This window comes from Mobula hypostoma, chromosome X2 (assembly GCF_963921235.1).
Source record: "Mobula hypostoma chromosome X2, sMobHyp1.1, whole genome shotgun sequence".
Lineage (NCBI taxonomy): Eukaryota > Metazoa > Chordata > Chondrichthyes > Myliobatiformes > Myliobatidae > Mobula > Mobula hypostoma.
In genome coordinates, this window is record NC_086129.1 from 15,458,987 (window position 1) to 15,478,809 (window position 19,823).

Consider the following 19,823-nt stretch of genomic DNA (forward strand, 5'->3'; position numbering starts at 1 on the left):
GATGAAGCGTGAACCAGTTTGCTGGTCTGAGAGCGGGAGATCACCTCTCACTGTCACGCTGCAGTTCATGATCACGTATTGCCTCAGGAAGCCCTCAACTGGCCAAACCTGTCCCCCTTAACATCCGACTTGCCCAAGCTTCCTTTATGAATTGCATCTGCCTTGCAACGTCTGCCCAGCTCCCTCACAAGGCAGCTTCAAACTGCAGGCTCAGAGCACAACATATGGTCTGCTCAAGATGTAGATCAGGAATCAGGAACTCTTTTCAGTATTTTGCAGCAAATTGACTTCAGCCCAGGTTTGGTTTGGAACAATAAATGCTGCAGACCGCAGCCCAGAGTAGTTCCAAGCTGTACCTAGAATACATCTTGACAGTCCCAGGCCCCGGCACAATGCAGTCAATATATTTTTTTGCTTTCTTTATTGATAGTGCTTTGAACTTTAAGGAAGGAGCGAAATCCTACATAAAAACTTTATGAAGGCATGCCTATGACAGCACCCGTTTCTACCATTGGGCTGCAGCTGTTCCTGGTGTCTAATGAGCAGAGCCTTTAGCTGTCAGCCTCTCCCTGCGGCCTGTGGTCCCCAGTGGGTTGCTGCTCACCCACGCTGCGGCTCAGCAAGCGGTTGATCAACTGGCTGATCTCATGCTGGCCTCGGTAGATGCGCTTTAGGTCCTGGGGCAGACAGCAACAGGATGTAAGGTTCAGGTAGCTGAGCTGTGAGCAGCTGCTCACCACCACCCTGGAGAACAGAGAAAGAGAAAAATCAAACATCTCTCCACAGACCTAAAGCAACAAACAGAAACATTTCCTGAGAGAACTGTGGTAATGAAAGGCAGGCTCTGCTTGCAGAGATTCTGCATGGAAAGGAAGATTTAATTAGACCGAATGCTTTTGTGACGAGAAAGCATTTCAGGATGTATACTGTATACATTTCTGACATTAAACTTGACCTTTGAACTGAATTAAGAAAAGATTCACTTTATTTGTCACGTGTATAGCGAAATAGCCATACACCATAAAGAAAGCAAAAGCAATGTTAACATTCATTTGGAGAGGACTAGAATATAAAAAGCAAGGATGTAATGCTGAGGTCTATAAGGCATTGGTCAGACTGCACTTGGAGTACTGTGAGCAGTTTTAGGCCCCTTATCTAAGAAAGGGTGTGCTGGCATTGGAAAGGGTCCAGAGGAGGTTCATGAGAATGATCCTGGAAATGAAAAGGTTAATCCATCGGGAGTGTTTGATGGCTGTACCAGCTGAAGGTTAGGAGAATGAGGGGAGATCTCATTAAACGTAGTACGTAAATGCCATTACATAGAAAGCACGGCAGTACCTCCACTTAGAAGTTTGAAAACATTTGGCATCGGTGTGCAGTGGAGAGTATACCGACTGGCTGCATCACAGGCTGGTATGGAATGCCCTCGCGTGGAAAATCCTACAAAAAGTAGTGGATATGGCCCAGTCCATCACGGGTATGGCCCTCCCAACCACTGAGTGCATCTACACAGAGCACTGTTGCAGTAAAGCAGTACCCATCAAGGACTGCTGCCACCCAGGCCATGCTCTGTTCTCACTGGTGCCATCAGGAAGGTGCTACAGGAGCCTCAGGACACACACCACCAGGTTCAGAAACAGTTATTATCCCTCAACCATCAGGCTCTTGAACCAAAGGAGATAACTTCACTCACCCCAACACTGACCTGTTTCCATAACTTATGGAGTCACTTTCAAGGACTTTTCATCTCATGTTCTCGATATTTATATATTTATTATTTCCTTCTATTCTTTTGTATTTGCCTTTTAAACACTGTTTATCCATCCTGTTGGTGTGGTCTTTCATTGATTCTATTCTGGTTATTGAAGTTACTGAGTATGCCAAAAGGATAATGAATCTCAGGGTTATATACAGTGATATATATGTACTTTGATCATAAATTTACTTTGAACTTTGATTAGACCACACTTGGGAGTATTGTATTCAATTCTGGGTGCCTCAGTAGAGGAAGGATGCGGAAGCTTTAAAGAGGATGCAGAGGAGATTCACCAGGACACTGCCTAGATTAGAGAGCATGTCACATGAGGCAAGGTCTAGTGAGCGAGGGCTTTTCACTTTGGAGCAAATGAGGATGAGAAGTGACCCGATAAAAGTGTACAAGATGATATCAGGCATAGATCGAGTGGACAGCCAGAGACACTTTCCCAGGAGGAAAGGGCTAATTTGAGGAGGCAAGATTTTAAGGTGATTGGAGAACAGTATTGGGGAATGTCAGGGGTAAGTTTCTTTTAAAAAACAGAGTGGTGGGTGCATGGAATACACTGCCAGGGGTGGTGGGGTGGTGGTAGAGGCAGATACATTTGGGAATTTAAGAGCCTCTATGATAGCCACATGAATAAAAGAAAAAAAAATTTCGGTGGCTCAGGCGCATTGAGTGTGAGTGTCAGTGTTGGAGCCCTACAGACGTCAGGAGAGATAGAGAAAAAAAAAGAGTATAAAAGGAGCAGCTTCGGGTAAGGCTGGGCTTTCCTGGCAGCACAACGTGATAAGTGTTGGTATCAGAGGCCAAAACTCAGCTGCAAATAAAATCAAGGGTCAAGCAGAGATGCCAGTACGCCAGTGATAGGAAGGCTTTGGCTTAACAGTTTTCAGTGTACGCACGCAGGCGGAGGCACAGATAAGAAGAGATAGCCTTTTCTTTAGTATAGAGGAGTCAGGATGGAATGCTCCTCCTGTCAGATGTGGATATTCAGGATACCTGACAGTTTCCCTGACGACTACACCTACAGGAAGTGCACCCAACTTCAGGGTCCAACTGACTGGGCCAAAGAGCTGGAACTGGAGTTGGATGTTCTTGGGATCATTTGGGAGGCTGAAGAAATTATAGGTGACTCTTTTGAAGAGGTAGTCAGACCCAGAGTACAGGCTTCGGACAGTAGATGGGTAACCACCGTGAGGAGTAAGAGGATTAGGAAGTATGTGCAGAGCGTCCTGTGGCCATTGTCCTCAGCAACAAGTATACCTATTTGGATACTACAAGGGGTTGGGGTGGGGGTGGAGAGACATCCACTGGGGCACAGCAGCAGCAGCCAGGCTGGTGGGTGTGTGGCCGGCTCTGAGGCTCAACAGGGAAGTGTAAAGTCAGGCAGTGCAGTAGTTATAGGGACCCAATAGTTGGGGGGACAGAAGGGAGATTCTGTGGCTTCAAAAGAAACACCAAGATCGTGTGTTGCCTCCCGGTTGCAAGGGTCCAGGACATATCAGAGCATCTGCAGGATATTCTCAATAGGGTGAACAGCCAGAGGTCCTGTTGCATATTGGCACCAACTACATAGGCAGGAAGGGGGAAGAGGTCCTGCACAGTGAGAATATAGAATTAAGCTACACAGGCCGATTAAGGTGGTTAAGGCGGCTTATGGAACGTTTGCTTTTATTAGTCAAGGCACTGAGTCCAAAAGTCAAGAGGTTATGTTGTAACTTCATAAAACTCTGGTTAGGCCACATGGAGTATTACGTACAATTCTGTTTGCCCCACTAGGAAAGATGCTGAGGGTGTAGAAGATGTTTACCAGGACTCTGCCTGGTTTAGAGGGCATGTGCTATCACGACAAGCTAGATAAGTGTATTGTTTTCTCTGGAGCAGCAGAGGCTGTGGGGAGATCTGATAGAAGTTAATAAGATTATAAGAGACTTCGATAGAGTAGACAGAGAGCATCTGTTTCTCAGAATTGAAATGTTTAATACCAGAGGACGTGCCTTGAAGGTGAGGGGGTAGGTTCAAACTGGATGTGAGGGGTAAGATTTTTTACTCAGAGTCGTAGATGCTTGGAATGTGCTGCCTGGTATGGTGGTAGAAGCAAATACATTAGAGTCTCTTAAGAGATGCTTGGACAGGCACACGGATGTGAGGAAGGTGGAGGCATAGGACATGCTATATAGGTAGGAGGGATTAGTGTTTGGGTGTTTTTAATTTGCTTTTTAGCTGGTTCGGCAAAACTTTGTGGGCTGAAGTGCCTGATCCCGTGTTGTACTCTTCTATGTTCTATGTTTAAAAATGGAGGGCTATATGGAAGAGAAGGGTTAGATTGATCTTCAAGAGCACATTAAAAAGTTGCACCACATCATGGGCTGAAGGGCCTGTACTGTGCTGTGGTGTTCTGTAGTCTCTGTGATATTAATTGGTCTTTTCACACTTCAAATCTACAATATAGCAAAGGTGAGCACCACACTGATGACTACCTGACAGCATCCAGGGTGACTTTTGTCCCAGCCAGGTTGAGGGAGCGTAGGATGACATTGCCCTCAGTCCCTGCCAGGATCCCCATGGTTAGCTCAAGGTCCTTCCCTTTGTAGAACTGACCACTGATATCCAGCACCTCCAAAGAGTGTCTCCACTTCAGAGCTATTTGCTGTGAGCCCTGCTTAGCCAGCTGTAGCGTGCTATAGTCTCGTCCCAGGAACAACCGCGAGAGGTCTGGTGATAGAACAAGCAGAGAGTTTCGTAAGAACCCAAGAGATTCTATAGATGCTGGAAATTATGCTCAGCAGGTCAAGCAGCATCTAAGGAGAGGAATAGTCAACATTTCAGGAAGGGTCTTGGCCCAAAACGTTGACTGTTGACTCCTTTCCATACGTGCTGCCTGACCTGCTGATCTTCAAAAGAAATCACTTTGGCTCGTTAGCCTCAGATACTATAAGATTGTCAGGGCAGGCCATTCGGCCCCTCAAGTCTGTTCCACCATTCAGTAAGATCCAACTTTCCTTATGTTTGCTCTCCCCACATGTACTGGTTTTGGTTTATTATCATCACATGTACTGAGGTACAGTGAAAGCTCGTCTTCTGTTCATGCAGATCATTTAATTACACGGTGCATTGAGGTAGAACAGTGGAAAATAATAACAGAATGCAGAATAAAGTGTTGCATTCAGAGGAAGTGCAGTGCAGCTAGACAATAAGGTGCAAGACCATAACACAGTAGATTGTGAGGTCAAGTGTTCATCTTATCGTACTATGCAACCGTCTTATTACTGCAGGGTAGAAGCTGTCTTGAGCCCACGGCTGCAAGAAACTGCAGAGAGTTGTGGATACAGCTCAGCACATCACAGAAACCGTGGACTCTGCCCGCAGTTCTTGCTGACTCAGTAAAGCAGAAGGACACCACCCACTCCAGGCATTCTCTCTTCTCCCCTCTCCCAACAGGCTCAAGGACAGCTTCTATCCCACTGTTATCAGAGTCTTGAATGGACTCCCTTGTACAATAATATAGACAATTGACCTCACAATCTACCTTGTTGTGATCTGTTTACCTGCTTTTCTCTGTAGCTTTACCATTACACACATGAAAAAACTCTAAGATAAAGAACACAATAATAAAAAAACCACAATAAAGATAAATACACAGATAGCTTTGATACATAGATTACATGCATGCCCGTAAAATGATGCCAGACACAGGAGTGTCTGTACATAAGGTGACTGACAGGATATGATAAAGTAGTGGTGGTTGGGGGGTGTGGAGGGGTGGGTTAGTGGGTGGAGGTGTTGATCAGCCTTAGTACTTGGGGAAAGTAACTGTTTTTGAGCCTGGTGGTCCTGGTGTGGATGCTACGTAGATTCGTCCCTGATGGGAGTGGGACAAACAGTCCATGAGCAAGGTGGGTGGGAGCCTTCATGATGCTACTGACTCTTTCTATATACATGTCCTTGATGGTGTCAGTGATGCGCTGGGCGGTTTTGACTACCAGTTGTAGAACCCTTCTGTCTGCAGCAGTGCAGTTTCCACACCATGCAATGATGCATCTGGAGAATGATGTGAGTATAGATGTGCATACTGCAGCTCTCGTCAGCCTCCTCAAAAAATCAGTGAGCTTTCCTTTCTTTTTCCTTTTCAATCTTTTTATTAATTTCAGCATCATAAACATTACAGAAAATAGATACAGAGCAATTGGAATTACACTATTGATAAATAGTTTATACAAGTATAAACTCAGTTGACACATAATTAATGAGCCTCCCAAAATCTCAAAAAGTACAAATATAATATAGGAAAATATAAAGTGAAAATATAAAAATATCATGAATAAAGAAAAAATACATGTAAGGGGGTTTCGATTTTTTATGTTACTGCGGAGGCTAATTAAAATGGTGTCTTTGTTATGTTAATCTGGGGAATGCGGCTTTGTTGTGTTAAACGTTGAGAAAGTTTGCGCTAGCAGCTTGTTGTGGTTTAGAGGGTGATAAGAAATACGTTACTAACCAATTGGGATAATTGTTATGGTTTTGGTGTATTTGAAGATACTGTATGCGCGGGGTTTTGGGGCAGAAGGCGGGAGAGCGAGACAGAGGATGGACCAGGTGCTGTGAGTCCGCTAACGGGGTCGGACCCCGAGCGGGACGTTCGGCGAGGAGACGGAGACGGACTCGTGTGGAGCGTCTAGTCGACCACCGTTGTTGGTCCCAGGCGGTCGGTCGAGGTGGTCCGAGGGGGGGGTCACAGGGTGAAGAAGAAGGTCCTTGAGCTCCAACGGTTTTTGTGCACGAAGAGATTGAACTTTGATAAGTGTGGCGCCTTTTATTTTCCTTTTATATTTTATTCTCTTTTAATTATATAGTTCCAGTAATATCTATAAACTGTAAATCATTTAATTGCATCTGTTATTTGGGCGGGGTGGGGTACCTCACACAGCATCCACACAAACGAATTATCCAGTTTGGCGGGGCCGAGGCTGTTTCCCTAGACGACAGCGAGCCGAGCGACCCTGAGGGTGGCCAGGGGGGAGATAGAGATAGAGATAGAGATAGAGATAGAGATAGAGATATACACACACCCCAAAAGAAAAAAAAACCTAAACCAACTAGAAGAAAATTAAACTAAACTGAAGAAAAAGAAAAGAAAAAGAATGGGCTATTATGATACCTCAGATAAGACCATTAGTGTCGTTAACTCTGCTCCTCTCTCCGTATATTGAAGTAACAAAACAGAATTGGAAAGGGTCAAATTACATCATATGAAAGTATTGAATAAATGGTCTCCAAATCTCTTCAAATTTAATAGAAGGGTCGTAAATGACGCTTCTAATTTTTTTCTAAATTTAAACAAGACATAGTTTGAGAAAACTATTGAAATGTAGTAGGAGGATTAATCTCTTTCCAATTCAATAATATGGATCTTCTAGCCATTAGTGTAACAAAAGCAATCATCCGACAAGCCGAGGAGGTCAGATGATGTTGTTCTATCACTGGTAAACCAAAGATTGCAGTAATAGGATGAGGTTGTAGATCAACATTCAAAACAGCTGAAATAATATCAAATATGTCATCCCAATATTTCTTCAGCAAAGGGCATGACCAAAACATATGAGTTAATGAAGCTATCTCAGAATGACATCTATCACATACAGGATCTATATGAGAGTAATAACGAGCTAATTTATCCTTGGACATATGAGTCCTGAGCTTTCCTGATTGTGTGGAATGTGTTCTGGAACCATGACTCTTTATTCTGAACTGTTATTGTTTTACCTCAATGCACTCAGTGACAATTTGACATATTTGAGACCAAATAATAGTGTCTTACATTTTTATAAAAGTCTCTCATGACACACAAATCCTCAGAGAGGAATCAAACAGAGGAAGAGGAGAGAGACAGTTCTCCCTACCTTGGCAGGGCAGAAGCTGTAGTGACGCCGGTGTGATCCGATAACAACCTCGGAGGTCCAAGCTCCGCAGCTTGGTCGACAGGTGCAGCAGCTTTACCAGAACCTCATCTGTGACCAGCGAGCATGAGGTGGCCAAGCACAGCTCCTCCAACTCAGAGAAGCCGACCTCAGGGGAAACGATCGCTGTGGAAACCCTTGGGAACCAGGCCAGATTCAGCAGTCTTAGAACCTGCACCAAATGACACAATTGGTTAAAGACTGGCAGTAGCTGGTTTACTGCAAAGAGGCAAGTTAACACAGACAGTAACTTCTACATATCAAAGGATTTGAGCACCTGAATCACCCTAGCATAGAAAACCACAAGCCAAGTGCTGCTAAATGGCAGTAACACAATGGGAGCCCTCCTGATCAGTACGGGAGCAAAAAGGCTTGCTTCGATGCAAAGTGATGTGATGCATTTCTACAATATAGGACAACGCAGCACAGGCACAAACCCTTCAGCCATCATGGCTATGACAACCACAATACCAAATTAAACTAAACATAATGAGCAATTGAGACTGCTAAACAAGAGAAGAGCCCATGGTGTTACAGGAAAGATACTATATAACCATATAACAACTACAGCACTGAAACAGGCCATCTCGGCCCTTCTAGTCTGTGCTGAACTCTTACTCTCACCTAGTCCCAGCGACCTGCACTCAGCCCATAACCCTATACTAGCATGGACAGAGCAGTGGCTGACTGGCAGGAAGCAAAGAGTGGGAATAAAGGGGGCCTTTTCTGGTTGGCTGTCATTGACTTGTGGTGTTCCACAGAGGTCTGCTTCTTTTCGTATTATATGTTAAGCTGTATGACAGAATTGATCACTTTGTAGCCAAGTTTGTGGATCATACCAAGATAGGCAGAGGGGCAAGTAGTGTTAGGGAATCAGGGAGTCTGCAAAAAGACCTAGCCAGATTAGGAGAGTGGGTAAAGAAGTGGCAGATGGAATATAGGGCAGGGAAGTGTATGGTCATGCACTTTGACAGAAGGAACAAAGGTGTAAACTATTTTCCAACTGGAGAGAAAATTGAAACAGCAGAGGTGCGAAGAGACTTGTGCAGGTTTCCCTAAAGGTTTACTTTGCAGGTTGAGTCGGTGGTAAGGAAGGCAAATACAATGTTAGCATTCATTTCAAGAGGACTAGAATATAAAAACAAGGATGTAATCCTGAGGCTTTATAATGCATTGGTCATATAAGGATATCTAAGAAAGGATGTGCTGGCACTGGAGGGGCTCCAGAGCAGGTTTACGAGAATTATCTCAGAAATGAAAGGGTTAACGTACAAGAAGTGTTTGATGACTTTGGACCTGTACTTGCTGGAATTTAAAATAATTAGGGGAGGGATCTCACTGAAACCTATTAAGTATTGAAAGGCCTTGATGGAGTGAAAGTGCAGAGGATGCTTCCAGTAGTGGAACAGTCCAGGGCAGGCTCAGAGAAGAGGGAGGGCACTTCCGAACAGAGAAGAGGTGGAATTTCTTTAGCCAGAGGGTGGTCAATCTGTGGAGTTCACTACCACAGAAGGCTATGAAGGTTAAGTCATTAGGTACATTTAAAGTGGAGGTTGATAGTTACTTAATTATTCAGGGTGTCAAGGGTTATGGGGAGAATGCAAGAGACTGGGTTTGAGAGGGAAAGTAAATCAGCCGTGAATGAATGGCAGAACAGACTCGATGGGCCAAATTTCCTCATTCTGCTCGTATGTCTTATGGTCTTACAGCATCGTAAAGAGACAAGCCAACATGGATGGTGAAATCTACATAGTGAAGGGCTTGAGCACCTGAATTACCCAGGCTACGAGCTAAGTGTTGGAAGATGGCACTGACAGATGGGTGCCCACTAGTCCATATGGTGGGCTGAATGGCCTGCTTCCATGCTTTGTGACTCTCTGCCTTTCTGGAGCACAGAATAGCATAGCATGGGTACAAGCCTTACAGCCAATGATGTAAATTAAATGTTTTTTCGGTTGAGGACCAGTACTATGAAACACTGGTCTATCTTCTACCTGCCTGCATGTGCTCAGTATCTCTCCATTCTTACCCGGTTTGTGTACCTGTCTAAACCACAACTATCGCATCTGCTTCCCCCACCACCCCTGGCAGCCATTTCCACACCCTTAAAGCCATTGAAAAGTTCAAAGTAAATTTGTTATCAAATTTCATATATGTCACCATATACAACCATGAGATTCATTTTCTTGCAGGCATTCACAGTAAATGCAAAGAAACACAATAGAATCAATGAAAAATTGCACACAACAAAACACAAAAAGAAAAATAGTAATAAATAATAATATAAATAAGCAATAAATATTGAGAATATGAGATGAAGAATCCTTGAAAGTGAGTCCACAGATAGTGGGAACACACATCAAAGTTGCTGGTTAACGCAGCAGGCCAGGGAGCATCTCTAGGAAGAGGTACAGTCGACATTTCGGGCCGAGACCCTTCGTCAGGACTAACTGAAGGAAGAGTTAGTAAGAGATTTCAAAGTGGGAGGAGGAGGGGGAGATCCAAAATGATAGGAGAAGACAGGAGGGGGAGGGATGGAGCCAAGAGCTGGACAGGTGATTGGCAAAGGGGATATGAGAGGATCATGGGACAGGAGGTCCGGGGAGAAAGACGGGGTGGGGGGGGGAAGAGGATGGGCAAGGGGTATAGTCAGAGGGACAGAGGGAGAAAAAGCAGAGTGAGAGAAAGAATGTGTGTATAAAAATAAATAACAGATGGGGTACGAGGGGGAGGTGGGGCATTAGCGGAAGTTGCAGAAGTCGATGTTCATGCCATCAGGTTGGAGGCTACCCAGACGGAATATAAAGTGTTGTTCCTCCAACCTGAGTGTGGCTTCATCTTTACAGTAGAGGAGGCCGTGGATAGACATGTCAGAATGGGAATGGGATGTGGAATTGAAAGAGTTAGTCCTTACTCTTAATAATTTCTCCTTTGGCTCCTCCCACTTCCTCCAAACTAAAGGTGTAGCTATGGGCACCCGTATGGGTCCCAGCTATGCCTGCCTTTTTGTTGGCTTTGTGGAACAATCTATGTTCCGTGCCTATTCTGGTATCTGTCCCCCACTTTTCCTTCGCTACATCGACGACTGCATTGGTGCTGCTTCCGGCACGCATGCTGAGCTCGTTGACTTTATTAACTTTGCCTCCAACTTTCACCCTGCCCTCAAGTTTACCTGGTCCATTTCCAACACGGCCCTCCCCTTTCTAGATCTTTCTGTCTCTATCTCTGGAGACAGCTTATCTACTGATGTCTACTATAAGCCTACTGACTCTCACAGCTATCTGGACTATTCCTCTTCTCACCCTGTCTCTTGCAAAGATGCTATCCCCTTCTCGCAATTCCTCCGTCTCTGCTGCATCTGCTCTCAGGATGAGGCTTTCTATTCCAGGACGAGGGAGATGTCCTCCTTTTCTAAAGAAAGGGGCTTCCCTTCCTCCACCATCAACTCTGCTCTTAAACGCATCTCCCCCATTTCATGCACATCTGCTCTCACTCCATCCTCCCGCCACCCCACTAGGAATAGGGTTCCCCTGGTCCTCACCTACCACCCCACCAGCCTCCGGGTCCAACATATTATTCTCCATAACTTCCGCCGCCTCCAACGGGATCCAACCACTAAGCACATCTTTCCCTCCCCGCCTCTCTCTGCTTTCCGCAGGGATCGCTCCCTACACAACTCCCTTGTCCACTCGTCCCCCCCATCCCTCCCCACTGATCTCCCTCCTGGCACTTATCCTTGTAAGCAGAACAAGTGCTACACATGCCCTTACACTTCCTCCCTTACCACCATTCAGGGCCCCAGACAGTCCCTCAGGTGAGGCGACACTTCACCTGTGAGTCAGCTGGGGTGATATACTGCATCCGGTGCTCCCGATGTGGCCTTCTAAATATTGGCGAGACCCGACGCAGACTGGGAGACTGCTTTGCTGAACACCTACGCTCTGTCCGCCAGAGAAAGCAGGATCTCCCAGTGGCCACACATTTTAATTCCACATCCCATTCCCATTCTGACATGTCTATCCACTGCCTCCTCTACTGTAAAGATGTAGCCACACTCAGGTTGAAGGAACAACACCTTATATTCCGTCTGGGTAGCCTCCAACCTGATGGCATGAACATTGACTTCTCTAACTTCCGCTAATGCCCCACCTCCCCCTTGTACCCCATCCGTTATTTATTTTTATACACACATTCTTTCTCTCACTCTCCTTTTTCTCCCTCTGTCCCTCTGACTATACCCCTTGCCCCTCCTCTGGGTTTGTCCCCCCTCCCTTGTCTTTCTCCCCGGACCTCCTGTCCCATGATCCTCTCATATCCCTTTTGCCAATCACCTGTCCAGCTCTTGGCTCCATCCCTCCCCCTCCTGTCTTCTCCTATCATTTTGGATCTCCCCCTCCCCCTCCCACTTTCAAATCTCTTACTAACCCTTCCTTCATTTAGTCCTGACGAAGGGTCTCGGCCTGAAACATCGACTGTACCTCTTCCTAGAGATGCTGTCTGGCCTGTTGCGTTCACCAACAACTTTGATGTGTGTTGCTTGAATTTCCAGCACCTGCAGAATTCCTGTTGTCCACAGATAGTGGGAATAGTTCAGTGATGGGCTTATCCCCTTCGGATCAAGAGCCTGTTGGTTGAGGGCCAATAACTGTTCCTGAACTGGTGGTATTTGACATTCTATGCTGGGCGATGGTGGGGGGGGGGTTGGCACGTGGCCAAGTGGTTAAGGCGTTTGTCTGGTGATCTGAAGGTCGCTCGTTCGAGCCTTGGCTGAGGCAGCGTGTTGTGTCCTTGAGCGAGGCACTTAACCACACACTGCTCTGCAACGACACCGGTGCCAAGCTGTATCGGCCCTAGTGCTCTTCCCTTGGACGACATCGGTGGCGTGGAGAGGGGAGACTTGCAGCATCGGCAATTGCCAGTCTTCCATACAACCTTGCCCAGGGCTGCGCCCTGGCAACCTTCCAAGGCACAAATCCATGGTCTCAGGAGACTAACGGATGCCTGTTAAAAAATGCCGGGGGGAGGGGGAAAATGTCTACCTTATATATACTGTATACCCCTTGTAATTTTTGTGACTTCCAACACATGCCAAATGCTGGAGGAACTGAAAGGATAAGGTAGCATCAACAGAGCAAAATAAATGATCAACGTTTCATCTGATGAGGGGTCTCAGCCCAAATGTTATAATTGTATTCCCCTCCATAGATGCTGCCTGACCTGCTGAGTTTCTCCAGCATATTCTTTGTATTGCTCAAGATTTCTAGCACTTGCAGAATCTTTTGTTGCTATAAACTTCAATAGGTCTCCCCTTAGCCTTTGTAGGTGGAACGTAAATGGATAGGCAAGGGTGTTCTTTATGAGTGAGGGGTCATTGAAAGAGAGTTCAATAGACAGGCAGTAATTTTATTTTCATTAGAAATAAAGCACCTTAACACACCACCCAATTAGACTCCTGTGACTAATTAACCCACTAACCCATACGTCTTCAGAATATGGGAGGTACCACAGCACGCAGAGGAAACCCACAATGCTACAGAAACTCCATACAGACAGTGGTGGGAATTGAACCCGAGTCACTAGCATTGTAATTACATTACACGAACCGCTACATTACAGTGCCATCACCCTCAACACCCCAAGTACCTGTAGTTTGGGGCAGCCAGTCTGTAGCATCTCAATGCACAACGGGAAGAAGGGATTAGTCTGCTTGATCTCGGAGTTGATCTCCAGTACTCTGAGTTCAGTACAGCAGCCAGACTAGGAGACAGGAGCACACAGATTAGGTGAAGGAAACTGTTAGCAAACTGGACCAAATACCAACCAGCTGCATAAAGACATCAAATAAAACATGGTGATTGTCAGCTAATTGGAAGATTGGATCTCACCTATATCAAAACTCCTCTCCAGTAACTTTACAGAGATAGTCCATCGTGGGTAAAGTCCTCGCCACCATTGAGCACATCTACACAGAGCACTATCGTAGGAAAGCACCATCTATCATCAAGGACCCCCACCATCCAGGGTATGCTCTCTTCTTGCTGCTGCCATCAGGAAGGAGTTACAAGAACCTCAGGATCTTCACCACAAGTTCAGGAACAGTTATTACCCCTCAACCATCAATAAAGCTCTTGAACCAAAGGGGATAACTTCACTCATGCCAATAGTGAACTGTCCCTTCAACCTATGGACTCACTTTCAAGGACTTTTCATCTCATGTTTTTGATATGTATTATTGTTTTCTTTGTATTTACTGTGAATGCCTGCAAGAAAATTAATCTCAGGGTTGTATATGACGTGTTGGCGTGTGGCCAAGTGGTTAAGGCGTTCGTCTAGTGAGTTGAAGGTTGCTAGTTCGAGCCTTGGCTGAAGCAGCCTATGTGTCCTTGAGCAAGGCACTTAACCACACATTGCTCTGCGACGACACCGGTGCCAAGCTGTACGGGTCCTAATGCCCTTCCTTTGGACAACATCGGTGGCGTGGAGAGGGGAGACTTGCAGCATAGGCAACTGCTGGTCTTCCATTCAACCTTGCCCAGGCCTGCGTCCTGGAAACCTTCCAAGGCACAAATTGATGGTCTCATGAGACTAACGGATGTCATAAATAAATATGATGATATATGTACTTTGATAATAAGTTTACTTTGAACTTTAAATCACCAGTAGTCTGATCATATAGATGAAATTCTGCTCTGAAAACATTTGAATAAGATTGTATGTTTCAGAATCAGGTTTATTATCACTGACACATTTCCTATACTGGGGGGGTCTAGGACTGAAGGGCACAACCTCAATTTAGAGGGACACCTACATAGTACAGAGATGAGGAGGAATTTCTTTCGTCAGAGGGTAATGAGTCTGTGGAATTCACTGCCACAGATGGCCGTAAGGGCCTAATAACTGGGTACATTTAAAGCGGAAGTGAACTCCACCACGAGTGTCCCAAGCCGACCGCAAAAGGAGGCGGGTTGGGCATGGGGCTAGTAACCCCATCCTGTGGAGAAAAAAAAGCAGTGCTACTGAAACACCAACGGAAGCTCTAAAGACACCATCCCTGGGACAGGAAGGATAAACCAAGAGGCAGGACAGAGGACTCTGGCGAGCTACTGTCAGTGGCCTTTGCCCCAGCAGGTGCGTTGGGGCTTAAGTAAAGCAGAGGTTGGTAGGCTCTTGATGCCTTGACTCAGAAGTTATGGGGAGAAAGCAGGAGAACAGGGTCGAGAGGGATAATAAATCAGCCATGATGGAATGCCGCAGCACCTGCGATGGACCAAATGGCCTAGTTCTGCTCCTAAGTCTTACCTGATGTGAAATTTGTTGGTTTGCAACAGCAATAACATTTAAGAACAGTAAGAACATTTAAAAATATATAAATAACAAAAATAAATACATAGTACAAACAATAAAAGGAATAATAGGTGGTGTTCATGGCTTCATGTGTGTGTGTGTGTATATATATATATATACACACACATTTAATATAAGTATACAAGCTCTCACATATTTGGCGATACTCAGACTTGTACATATGTTTTTATGATTGCTTTTACATTTTACATTGTGTTTTATGCTTCTTGTTTTTTTGAAAAATGCTGCATCGGATCTGGATCTGGAGTAACAATCATCTTGTTCTCCTTTGCACTCATGTAATGAAAAATTACAATAAACAACCTTGAAATTGTGCTGGGTGGGGGGCTGGTCCCTCCTGTCAGTGCTGTCCTCCAGGGTTGGCTCAGTGGAAGGCAAGCTGAACTGCATTCATCTGCAGCTGCACTTGCGCGACATGTGGAACTGCTGTGGGCTGTTCTTCCAGAAACGTGGCTCCGGGACAACATCCCATGTACCATCATTCTACAGGCCACGACATCCAGGGGCTTGGGCTATATATGTTTTTGTGTAACTGTATGTTTTACTGACAATGTAATTCTATGTGCAATATCTGCCTTGTGCTGTGTGACTGTTGGTACTATGCTTTGCATCTAGGTCCCAGAGAAATGCTGTTTTGTTTGGCTATATACATGTGTATGGGTGAATTACAATGAAAACTTGAACTTGAATCTTGAGGGGATGTGGGCTTCACAGGTTGAGCCAGCATTTAATTACCTGTCCCTAGTTGCCTTCAAGGAGGTGTGTGGCCTTCTTGAATCGCTGCAGTCCCTGGGATGTGAACACACCCACAGTGCAGTGGAGGAGGGAGTTCTAGGACCTTGACCCAGTGACACTGAAGGAATGGTAATGTATCTCCAAGTCAGGATGGAGTGTGGCTAGGAGGTCGCTACTGAACATTCACAAATTTCCTAACAGCAGGTGACCAGAGTTGGATACAGTATTCTGGAGGCAGTGTTCATGGATTATTCAGAAATCTGATAGTGGAGGAGAACAAGGTGACCCTAAAACATTGAGTGTGTTTCTTAAGGCTCCTGTACCTCCTTCCTCATGGTAGTAACGAGAAGAGAGCATATCCTGGGTGATGGGGTCTTTAGTGATGGATGCCACCTTTTTGAGGCATCGCCTTTTGAAGATGTCCCAAATGCTGGGAAGGATAGTGTTGAGATGTTTCCTATGGAGGATCCCTCCATATCAGATGGTGATGCAACTAGTCAGAATGTTCTATCAAAATTTGCTGGAGTTGGAGATAACTCAGAAAATGTGTAGCTCGGGTGGTTGATGGTAGGGTCGCTAGAGTCTTTGGTGACATACCAGATCTCTTCAAATGTCTAATGAAATATGACTGCAGGCGTGACTTCTTCATAACTGCACAAATAAGTTGGGCCCAAGACACATCTTCAGAGATGTTGAGACCCAGGAACTTGAAGCTGCTCACCTTTTCCACTGCTGATCCCTTGTACAACCAAACAAAATAACGTTTCTCAAGACCATGGTGCACCCACAAAACATATCACTCACACACACACACAGGATACAAAACAAAATATTACCATAAATAAGTGAAAATATAATATAAAAAAGACTATAGTATGCAGCACAAAGAAACAGTAAACCGCTCTCTGTCCAAGTGACAAAAGCTCAGTGGTGAAAGGGTATTTATTAGTCTCACAGCCTCAGGAAAGAAGCGGTTACCTAGTTTGGCAGCCCTAATCCTGATGCTCCTGTACCTCCTTCTTGTTGGTAGTGGGTCAAAGCGATTGTGGAATGGGTGGTGGAGAACCTCAACAATACTTCGGGCCCTTCATCTGCAACACTCCTGGTAAATGTCACAAATGGGGGGGGGGGGGGGAGAAGAGGCAGGAAACCCCGGTGTCCTCTCAGTTCATCCCTTCCTTCCCACGGCACAACCCAATTATACTGGGATCCTGCAACTCCATCCCATTGCCCACCTCCTGAGCACAAGGTAACCTTACCATAATGGCATTCAAGATGTTGTGCCGGTGATTGTTGTACGTCACAAAGAGCTGTCTGAGGTTCAAACCTGCTGTCTCCAGAAAGCTGACTACTGCTGCTGTGTCAACCTGCAAAGCAAGGTCAGAGATAGTCAATCAATCAGGACCCCTCAAACCCTCTTTACCTTCGTAAGATCTAGGATCAGAAGATCAATTAGATCATGCCTAATTGTATTTCAATTTTGGTTCATGACTTGGCTTCCACATTCCTGTCTAATCTTCTTTCCTTATTTACAGATAGAGTGCAGAACATGCCCTTCTGGTCCTTTGAGCCACAGTGCCCAGCAACCCCCATTTAACTCTAGCCTCATCACAGCACAATTTACATAACACCATAAGAAATAGGAACAGAATTTGGCCATTTGGCCCAAAAAGTCTGCTCCACCATTTCATCATGGCTGATCCATTTTTCCTTTCAACATCAATCTCCTGCTTCCCCGCATCCCTTCATGTGTTGACCAATCAAAAATCTATCAGACTCTGCCTCAAATATACATAAAGACTTGGCCTCCAGAGCTACCTGTGGCAAAGAATTCTACAGAATCACCACTCTGTCTGAAGAAATTCCTCATCTCCGTTCTAAACAGACACCCCTCTATTCTGAGGCTGCATCCTCTGGTCTTAGACTCTCCCACCATCAGAAACATTCTCTCCACATCCACTCTATCAAGGCCTTTCACTATTCGATAGATTTCAATTAGGCCACCCCTCATTCTTCTGAATCTAATGAATACAGGCCCAGAGCCATCAAACGCTCTTCATATGGTAAGCCATTCAATCCTGGAACCATTATCATGAACATCCTTTGAACCCTCTGCAGTTGCAGCACATCCTTTCTAAGATAAGGGGCTCAAAACTGCTCACAATACTCCCAGTGAGGCCTCACCAGTGCTTTATAAAGTCTCAGCATTACATCCTTGCTTTTATATTCTAGTCCTCTTGAAATGAATGCTAACGTTGCATTTGCCTTCCTCAGCACAGATTTTTTTTTTAATTTTATTTTTATTTGGATAAGGAGTTCACAATTATCATGTACTTTTTTCACACATATAACCTTTTCCATTTTTTTATATGTATAAAACTACAATTATTTATACATTCTTAAGTACACATTGAGATGATATAAAAGCAAAATAAACATTTAAATAGATAATTATGTACTGTGGTAAATCTAATCTATTAGGCTAAGTAATGAAATTAGTTGTTAAGAAAAATGGTAATAATAGTTTCCATACAACCCTTCTGGGCCATTTCCACTGGTCCAAAATGTTGCATACAAGCCTATATACCAACCATTGTAGGTGTTTATATCCCAATTTGTTCGTGCTTGTTCCTGCCCGCAGACATAATTATCCAATCCCTATGTACTTATTTACTTAATTTTTTCATTTTTTTTTATCCCTTTCCCAAATCTTTCCCTTTACTTGTGTTAATTCTCTATTTTCCAAAAAAAAACAACAAACATTTAGACTAGGGGTGCTTGCGTTAGCAATATTACTGTGTTGATGAGAAGAGCAATATAAATCATTAGGAGAGTCATCTAAAGTCTGCTCGCATTGGGGTTATATATTCAATCCATTTATTCCAGATTTGATAAAATGTTTCTTTTTGAGTTCTCAGGGAGTAGGTCAACTTTTCCATTTTAAATATTTCCAAGATAATTTCGTACCAATCTTCTAATGTAGGTGGTATTGGATTTAGCCATTTTCTAGTGATTGATTTCTTACTTGCCGCTAAGAGGGCCTGCAGCAACTTTATATCTTCCTTCTGTTCAAGGAACAATACATGCCCCAAATAGAGCGTCTCAAAGTTCAGAGGTATTTGGGACCCAAGTACCTTAACTAATGTTCTATGAATACCTTCCCAAAATAGACTTAATTTAGGGCAATCCCAGAAAATATGAAAATGATTTGCCTCCTTGGAGCCGCACCTTCTCCAACACATCACATTTGTATCTTTATATTTTTCCTGATATGGGGTCTTGAAGTATCTTATAATGTTTTTCCAACAATGTTCTCTCCAAGTCAAAGAATTAGTCGAGGACCATTGAAAGCTGCAGATTTTCCCCCAAGCCTCCTCTGAAAGTACCAACCCCGCTTCTTTCTCCCACTTCTCTTTAATATACAGTGTATTTACATTTTTAGCATGGGAGAGTGCATTATATAGGCGAGAAACTGATTTACTAGGTATTGAACTGCAAGCCGAATTCAGAATCTTGAAAAATTCTAATTCTACTGTTGATATATAGGTCTGTATATCTACAACTCTGGTTAACATAGTTTCGTATTTGAAGGTACCTAAAAAAGTCATTATGTTCTAGGCCATGTTTGTCCTGCAGGATTTGGAAACTTTGTAATACTCTTTTATCTATAAATGAGAGGTAGGTTGTAAGACCTTTCTTTATCCATAGCTCAAATCTTTTATCTCCTCTGTTGGGAAGGAATTCGGTATCATATGCACACCATCTAAAGAGTTTTAACATGTTATTAATTCCACATGAATTAACCACCTTCTGCCATACTTTTAATGTAAGATTTATCCAAGCATTATTAAATTTTTCCAACTGGGCCATCAATCCTTTGTCAGCTATTGAGGCCTGAAGAGGAAAACTGTCAACTAATCCAAATTCTATTTCCTTCCATCTAGCCTTATATTCCCTATTACACCAATATAACAGAGGGGTTATCTGTGAGGCATAAAAATAATTTC

General features: G+C 44.3%; 1 pseudogene; it reads right to left on the bottom strand.

The window, feature by feature from the left end:
- Positions 1 to 551: 551 nt before the first annotated feature.
- LOC134340868 (F-box/LRR-repeat protein 6-like) overlaps positions 552 to 19,823 on the bottom strand; it is a 50,456-nt pseudogene continuing 31,184 nt past the window's right edge.